The sequence below is a fragment of the Chaetura pelagica genome, unplaced genomic scaffold, assembly GCF_000747805.2.
Source record: "Chaetura pelagica isolate M959 unplaced genomic scaffold, ChaPel_1.0 scaffold10, whole genome shotgun sequence".
NCBI lineage: Eukaryota > Metazoa > Chordata > Aves > Apodiformes > Apodidae > Chaetura > Chaetura pelagica.
The window spans coordinates 5033987-5041465 of record NW_009952263.1 but is presented as its reverse complement, the minus strand read 5'-3'; positions in this window follow the sequence as shown (position 1 = coordinate 5041465).

Below are 7479 nucleotides of genomic sequence, written 5' to 3'. Positions count from 1 at the left end.
CATTTTAAAAGTAGTAAAAACATTGATGGTTTTCAATGTTAATTGTGTAATCAATGAATTCAAATAAAGGCTTTTTTTGTTAGTAGTTTTAAAATAAATCAATTAGATTTTAAAATAAATACTTTTATTGTTTTTGTCATAGCGCAACATCTAAGTATTTCCTGTAAACAAATTGGAAAACCTTTAAGCTTTCTTCAGTTTCTTGTGACTTGTATTTATAATAGGAGAAAGCTGTGCTTCTTTTTAAAGTGTGACTGAAGGCTGTTCCGGGCTGAAAACTGCTGAAGTGGATTTGTATAAAACCCAGTTCTCATGTGTACAATTAATTAAAATGCAATGCAGCTACAACCAGCCTGTAAAGAAACACATGGGACACTTGTGAGGAAATAACTATGATTTAAACTGAGGCTACAATTATGGATTCTTGATGTCTGAGGGATATAAACTCCCTCTTGCAAAACAGCATGTCTTTTGAGGATGTATATATGTTTAGCTACATGTTGGAAGTTTGAGTGCTGATTCTTCACCATGAGCTACAGAGTTTTTAGTGCACGCAGGTGGAGCAAGTTAGCAGGGCTGCTCCTCCAGATGATGGTTTGGAGGCCTCACCTGGCAGATGGGTGGGACCTGGAACACCCTCAGTAGGCAAGCAGTGACCCCACTGCTAGGGAGGAAATGCTTCACCCTGAACCTGTAATCTACAGAAGGTGTTTCCATGGATCTGAAGGGACTTAATCTAGGTACCTGTGAGATAAATTGAGTTAAATATCTGCTGAGTGTTACACAGGACAAATTTTTGGGCTTGCCTATCACAGGACTTACAGGTGGGTTTTCAGAGGTCTACTCCTCAGCAGGGGGATTTGGGGCGGGGCGGGGGGGAGGTGGCAATGACCTGCTTCTCAGCAGAGTTCCTCTAACTAGTTGGGTGCTTTAGCGAAGGGAGGACACAATGTATTTATTATAGGAGTCTGCTGCCTTTGGGGGCATGTTCCTTGAAGGCTACAGCTGGACTGAGGGAGAATCCCCATTGTTCCAAGGAGCAGCCCTGGGCTGGGGTGTGATCCTTCACTACTAGCCCATGTACCACGCTGGTTTGGGTGGACAGGAGGCCAGGCATGGACGTGGGTGCTCTCCACTAACATTAGCTGCTGTTTTAAGTAGGGGTCACACTGTGATTTTCCCCCTCTGGGTCACTCACAAACCACGCTTCAGTGCTTAGAGCCTCTGAGGCTTTCCTAACCTGTGCAGCAAACAAAAAATCTCAAAGCTGCTGAAATTCCAAGCAAAAGTGTGTGCTGAAATAGTGTCTTTTATTAAGTCGCTGCTGAGTTTCAGTGATTGCCCGTTCATTTTAATATCCATATGATAATGGGTGCAAAAAGAGCAGCTATAAATAGAGGAGATCATGCTCTAAGCAGTCACAGGAGGGTGAATATCCTGAAAAGCTGAGAGTTGGAAGGAAGAGTGCCACTTCCAAACGTTACTCCTCCTGAACTGTTGCCATGAGCAGAGGAATGTATCTCTCTAAATTTTAAGTGTATTTTGTTTCCCAAATGTGTTTTTGTTTCCATCAATGGGCTTTTGTATTCTCCCTGCTAATTAAATATAGGTCCTTCTCTTATCCTTTTGATCCTAAAATGAAGCTTGTAGTGGGGAATATGCTGGTTTTACTGTTTGCTTCTGAAAAGATCAAAGTACTGTTCAGAAAATGTGCAGAGTTTGTGGGTTGGTTTTTTTAGTGTGGGGTTGTTTTTCTTTTTTTGGCATTCTACTCTCTATGTTGTATTTTGCTGCTTTATTAGGAAATTTATGGAAAAAGTTGTTTTAGTGTTTATTAAATAAAGACCTTATGCTTGTTCATTTTGTTACCTTTGGCTTTCAGCGTGGTCACTGGAAGGATGAGGTGGTTAATGTTTAATGAAGAGGTCCTTTATTTAAAATGTTAATTACCCTTTGAAACAAAATAGGTGTTAAGCAAAACAAAAATGTTTCCAGAAGTTTCAGATGAGTTTACCACTCTCTCAAACCCTCATCTTCTTCCTCATGACTTTCTCTGTTGTGTCACACCATCTCCTCATACTCTGGTGTGTGCGATGCCCCAGTGCTGAGCAGAAACCACAGGGCAAAAACTCTGTCCCTTTTTTTTCCTCAGATAAATACAGAAAGCCTGAGGTGTGTACTGGAATGGAGACACACTTTTCCACATATTGGTGTGCTTTTTTTTTAGTGTGGGTTTTTTTTTTTGTGTGGGTTTTTTCCCCCCGTAAGAAAGGAGGTCTATAAGGAGACCTAACAATGCCCTTACTGTTCTGTCAGAAACTGCCTGGCTACATCTTGTTTTATTTGGCCCTCACTGAATGGCAGTTTCATTTATGTTTTGGGTGTTTGGCAGATATTTTATCTTTGTCAAACTTCACTTTTAACATTTGTTTAGATTACTTGTCACAACACTTTTTTCTTTTTTTTTTAACTCGTAAGAGTTCAGTCAGCTTGATGTTGCTTAGAAGTGATTTCTAGAGTTTTTGAACTTGCTTCTTACATGTTGTCAGTTTTTGAGCCATCCCAGCTAAGTTGGTTGATTTATAGTTTGTTCTTTTTTTGCACTAATAGTGCAACAGTCATTTAGAGCCTCTGACTCCATTGATGGTGGGGTAAGCATTTCCTAAATCCTGTGAAAAATAAAGAAAAAGAGTATAGTGACTGTCGTAAAAATCTGAATGCATCCATTTTACTCCATCTTTCCTAGTAAATAAGACCATGCTGCCTGCTTTGAAAAATCTGTGTTGAGATCAGGAACATCATTCCCTGCTTTTCTGTCTGATAGGTGATGGTATTTGATTTCCTACCCATGAGGAGATCCTGCAACTGTTCATCAGTGCTTAGCTGAGCCGTCAGTCCCTGACAGCACCAAGAGTCCTGGGCTAAAGGTTCCTTGTGCTGGGTTTTGCCTGATGTTGTTGGTTCTGTGGTACCTCTTTGATACTTGTGAGGAACAGATCACATGCAGATATGAGCTGTTCCTTGGATGGAGATCTAGTTCCACTTCTTATCTGCCCATGCAACATAATCTTTGTGTTGGAATTTATTTGGAAGGTCCTGCAGTAAGAGACGAGGGATACAACTGAGGCTTCCCAGGTCTCTGCCAGCAGCTGTTTCTGTTAATTTAATCCCTTTCAGTCTGAATGTCAAGCAGTAACCAGATTCTTAAAATTTCTGCTCTGCTCTCCATATAGACGCAACTGAATGGGATAAGTTAATTTTAAATGAGATTGGGGAAACTTGACATATGATATTCACACTGTATTGCTTATAAATGAAAAACAAAATAAAAACAAAAACAAAGCAAACCAACCTATTCTATGTAGCCATTGCTTGCTCAGATGTTCTGTCACGACTGATTTCAAAGGGATGATTTGCTTATGCTAGTCTTTATTTGCAGCAATAATGTTTGGAGGATTGCCATCATTCAAATCCACTTGAACTTATGTTCTTTTTGGAAATGTTTTAAATTTGGATTACATTTCTGAGCTGCAGATGCTTTGGTTTAGCAAAGGACAGTTTACCAATAGTAGTGTGATTGCTGAAATAATTTAGTCTAATACTTGCTCATGCTCTATTCATTTCCATGCTTGAGCTGACTTGCAGATGAAGATATATGGACCTGGACAGTGTGAATACACTAACAAAAATGACAAATGTTCAGCCTTCTCCAAAAATCCTGGAGAGAGCCTGCAGACTTCAGCGGGCATGGATGAATCCAAGTGACCCTAAAACCATCCAAAGGTCAAATGATGAAGCAGACTTCCCAAGAGCTCTGTCCCTGCTTGCCTGGAGCTTCCCCCTTAGCTGCTTGCTGTGGACTAGTTGAGAGGATGGCAAGCAGACTGGTAATGGCTTGGTATTTACAGAGCCTAAGTGTTTACAAACAGATACGAGTACAGGTTTTTTGGGCAGCCTGGGTCCATTTTATTCCCATTCTGCCTTCATTTGGAAACCTGCATTGTGTTTGGGGAGGAATGGAGTCTTCTCAGTAGTATTTGTCTGTCAGATGCTATTATTCATTGATGTGATTGTTTCTTTACTAATATTTACCTAAGGTTTTAACATGGAAGTAACTATAGAGATAATTCTAGTGCAATCTTAGAGGAAAGTCAATGCCTTAATTGGAGAAATGACTTGCTACTCTTGAGTTGTTATTCACAAATTGATTTTTTTTTCCTGCCCTGCAAACTGTTTGCCCTGAAATCTGAGGAAGTTGTTAACTAGATGGGTGACATTCGAAGTGGATACTAGCAATTAAGACGAACAAATAAATTTGACAAAGAAACTAATATTTGTCCTGAAGGAAACCTGAAACGTTTGGGGTGGAGGGCAGAATTTGGAGGCATTTCTGTCTTCTACAAACCTTTCTGAAGAGTCACTGCAGTATACTGTGTTGAGAAAAACAGATCAGCAGGGGCTCTTGGAGAAGGGTGAGTCACACCTACTTAACTTTCCTTTTACTATGCTACACTAGGTCCTATAACTACACAGGATCATCCCGGGAAAACAAGAGGGTTATTTAAAAGTGCAGTAGAATATTATTTTAAGCAGCACACTGGTGATGTTGAAACTCAGTGCCTCTCAATTCTGCTAGAGCCAACAATTTTGAGGATTAAAAACATATGGAATATAGATATAGAAGATAACCACAATGCTTGGGGTATTATTTAGCATTATTTGTATTATTCAGGCTAGCAAAAACAAAAAGACCAAGAGAAAAATCTCCTGTTACAGGCCATAAGCCATCCAGTAGATGATGGGAGTTGGAAAGAAATTTTATGGGAAAGTTTTTCTGTAATTGCTCTCCTAGAGATTTCCTCATCCTTTCCCTGAAGCATCTCATGCTGACTGCTGTCAAATGAGAAGTTACTGAACTAAATGGACTATTAATCTGACTCAGTACAGCAATTCCTGTATTCCTATGTTTACAAGCAGGCTTTGTCTGCTGAGGGTTGTTTTTCTGGAATAAACCCTCCATTTGAGCTAGGGAAAAGGATATTTTCCAGTAGCTTTTACACTGTTGCCATGTAATTTTTATGTTGTTTGGAAAAAAAGAGTATTCTCTTTTTTTTTTTTTTCCCTCCCCTTTTAAGTGTATGCATGATTTAAATTATAAAATTTAGCTTTCTGTTTGATGGATTTGCTATTCAGTAATATTCTGGACCATTGAGTAGTGTAATGACTCAAAATTATGTGCTTTTAAAAATTGAGGGACAAAGTAATCTTGGATGGCTGGTATATGGCTAAATGATGGATTCTGTTCAGAAGGGTGTGAACTGGGTGCCTTTGTCACAACTTGCCAGACCTGCTAACATTCCTGTTTCCTCTTTAGAAGTGGAGAATTTCTTAAAGAAGACTGTATTACTACTGTGGTTGTTACTAATTGGAGTTGGCGAAGTCCTAGCAAATCCAGCTTTCTACCTTCACTCTTTTTTTAAGAGGTTTTTGTATTTTGCTTGACCTGAACATGTTCAGTGAGTAACCTACCTTTGCAGTGAGGTATGTGAAGCAGAGTTATAATTCCCAGGACTTGGTGTGCCTTGGGTTTGTTGCGTGAGTCTTAAATTTGATTTCCTTCTTTTTCAAAGGCTTAAGAGTGGATGTGACAGTAAAGTTATTTAATTCAGATCTTTTTAGCACGTCAGACAATATTACTTCACGTAGGTGACCTTCAGTTCTCTTTACTACTTTAGAAGGTACATTAGAGACATGGGATACAAGCGTGCTTTGTTTCACCCAGAAAAATGCGAATTTCATATAAGGAGAATGTGTTTCATTTCCTTACCATGTGTCAACAACTGGATCCTAAACCTGTGTTTATCAGATGCAGAACTGTTTTGGGAGGATTATCACTAAATCAAATGCTAGGCTGGAATTTAAGCTCTTGCTATAGTGTTTCTCAAAGTTTCTTTCTAATCTACTTTTAGGCCATTTGGTTGTTGATGCTTATGTCTGACATTCAGAGGCTACTTTTCTGTATTGCTCTTTGTACAAAAGAACAAATGCTTCTTTCTGTTTCAAAACCCTTATACTCTTGTAATAAAGATAGTACTCCTGATTCTTTTTTCTTTTTTCTTTTTCTTATTTTTATTAAGGCCCATAATTAAGGTTCAAACACATGCAGGAAAAACAGTCTTAGCTCACACATGGTAAAACCATAGTGTAGCTGTATTACTGTGCTCATAAAATGCATTTTAAGGGAGGAAGTCCTATGGTTTTCTTTAACATATGGATTCTGATTGTTATTTTAGGAGTATGTCTCTTTTATTGGATAATATATGTTAAAAATTAATGGATATGTTTTTTTCTGGCAAAACTAGGGTCAGAGTTATTACATGAAGATGAGACCATATAAAAAATGCAGCTATTTATGTAGAGAAATGATCTAGAGGGTACTTTTTCTCAATTTTCTTCAGTGAAAGCTTTTACAGAATTCACTTACTTTGAGAGATTAATTCACTTATTTTGAGGTTAGATGGGACTCTGAGCAACCGGGTCTAGTGGGACGTGTCTCTCTCCATCCACAGGGGTTGGAACTAGATCATCTTTAATGTCTCTTTCAACTCAAACCATTCGATGATTATTTCCACTAGCTGGCATATTTATTGCATTCTCTTCCTTATGTATAATTTTGAGGACACTTAAATTGTTGTGGTTTTTTCTGCTTACTCCTGGTTTGCTTTAGCATATGGTACTCTGTGAGACCCCATGTAAGTGACAACTCTCTGAGACCTGGTTGACGTAGACAGTGCTAGCTGAGAAGAGGGTGTAGACAGGGTGGTACTGAAGGTTGTGCTTGAACCAACATGTACCTTTCAGCCATCTCTGACTAGAGTGTTCTGCTTAGTGATTTTTATTTTTTTTTACCTGATGACAATCAAGGAAGTTACAAGTGGATTTCAAATGTCCTTGTCTTACTAGGTAAGATCCTCCTTTTTTTTTTTTTTCCTTAGGGATTCAGTTGCTCACCCAATGTGTGCATTTGTTGAAGACACTTCAGGAGCTGTTAGAAAAGTGCTCTCTGTTGTGACACGTCTGTTTTGACACTCCCAATTCAAAGATATGCTCTACTTGGCTGCTGGTATTTGCACGGTTAAATCAGATTGTCTTATCAGCCTTGGGCACCCAGCTGAGCTTCCAGGTTTCTACCTTCTCACTCTTCTGGATCCTTTGCAGTGCACTGGGCTGCTGGATCCTGACTTGGGAAACACTACTGTCCTGAAAATTGTGCAAGAATAGCCTTGATAAGGTCATTCTGCTGCAGTGAGGAAGGGCGTCTACCAGGCGCCCATAACAAAGCTGGTATGGGAAGCATATCTGCCCTGCTGTCTGGCTCTGGATACATTATTTTTATTATACAATAAAAGTAAAGTGCCAGGCAGTGTGAGTAGGACTGCACCGCTCAGTAAGCATAAAGGGATAGCCACTGCTATGACT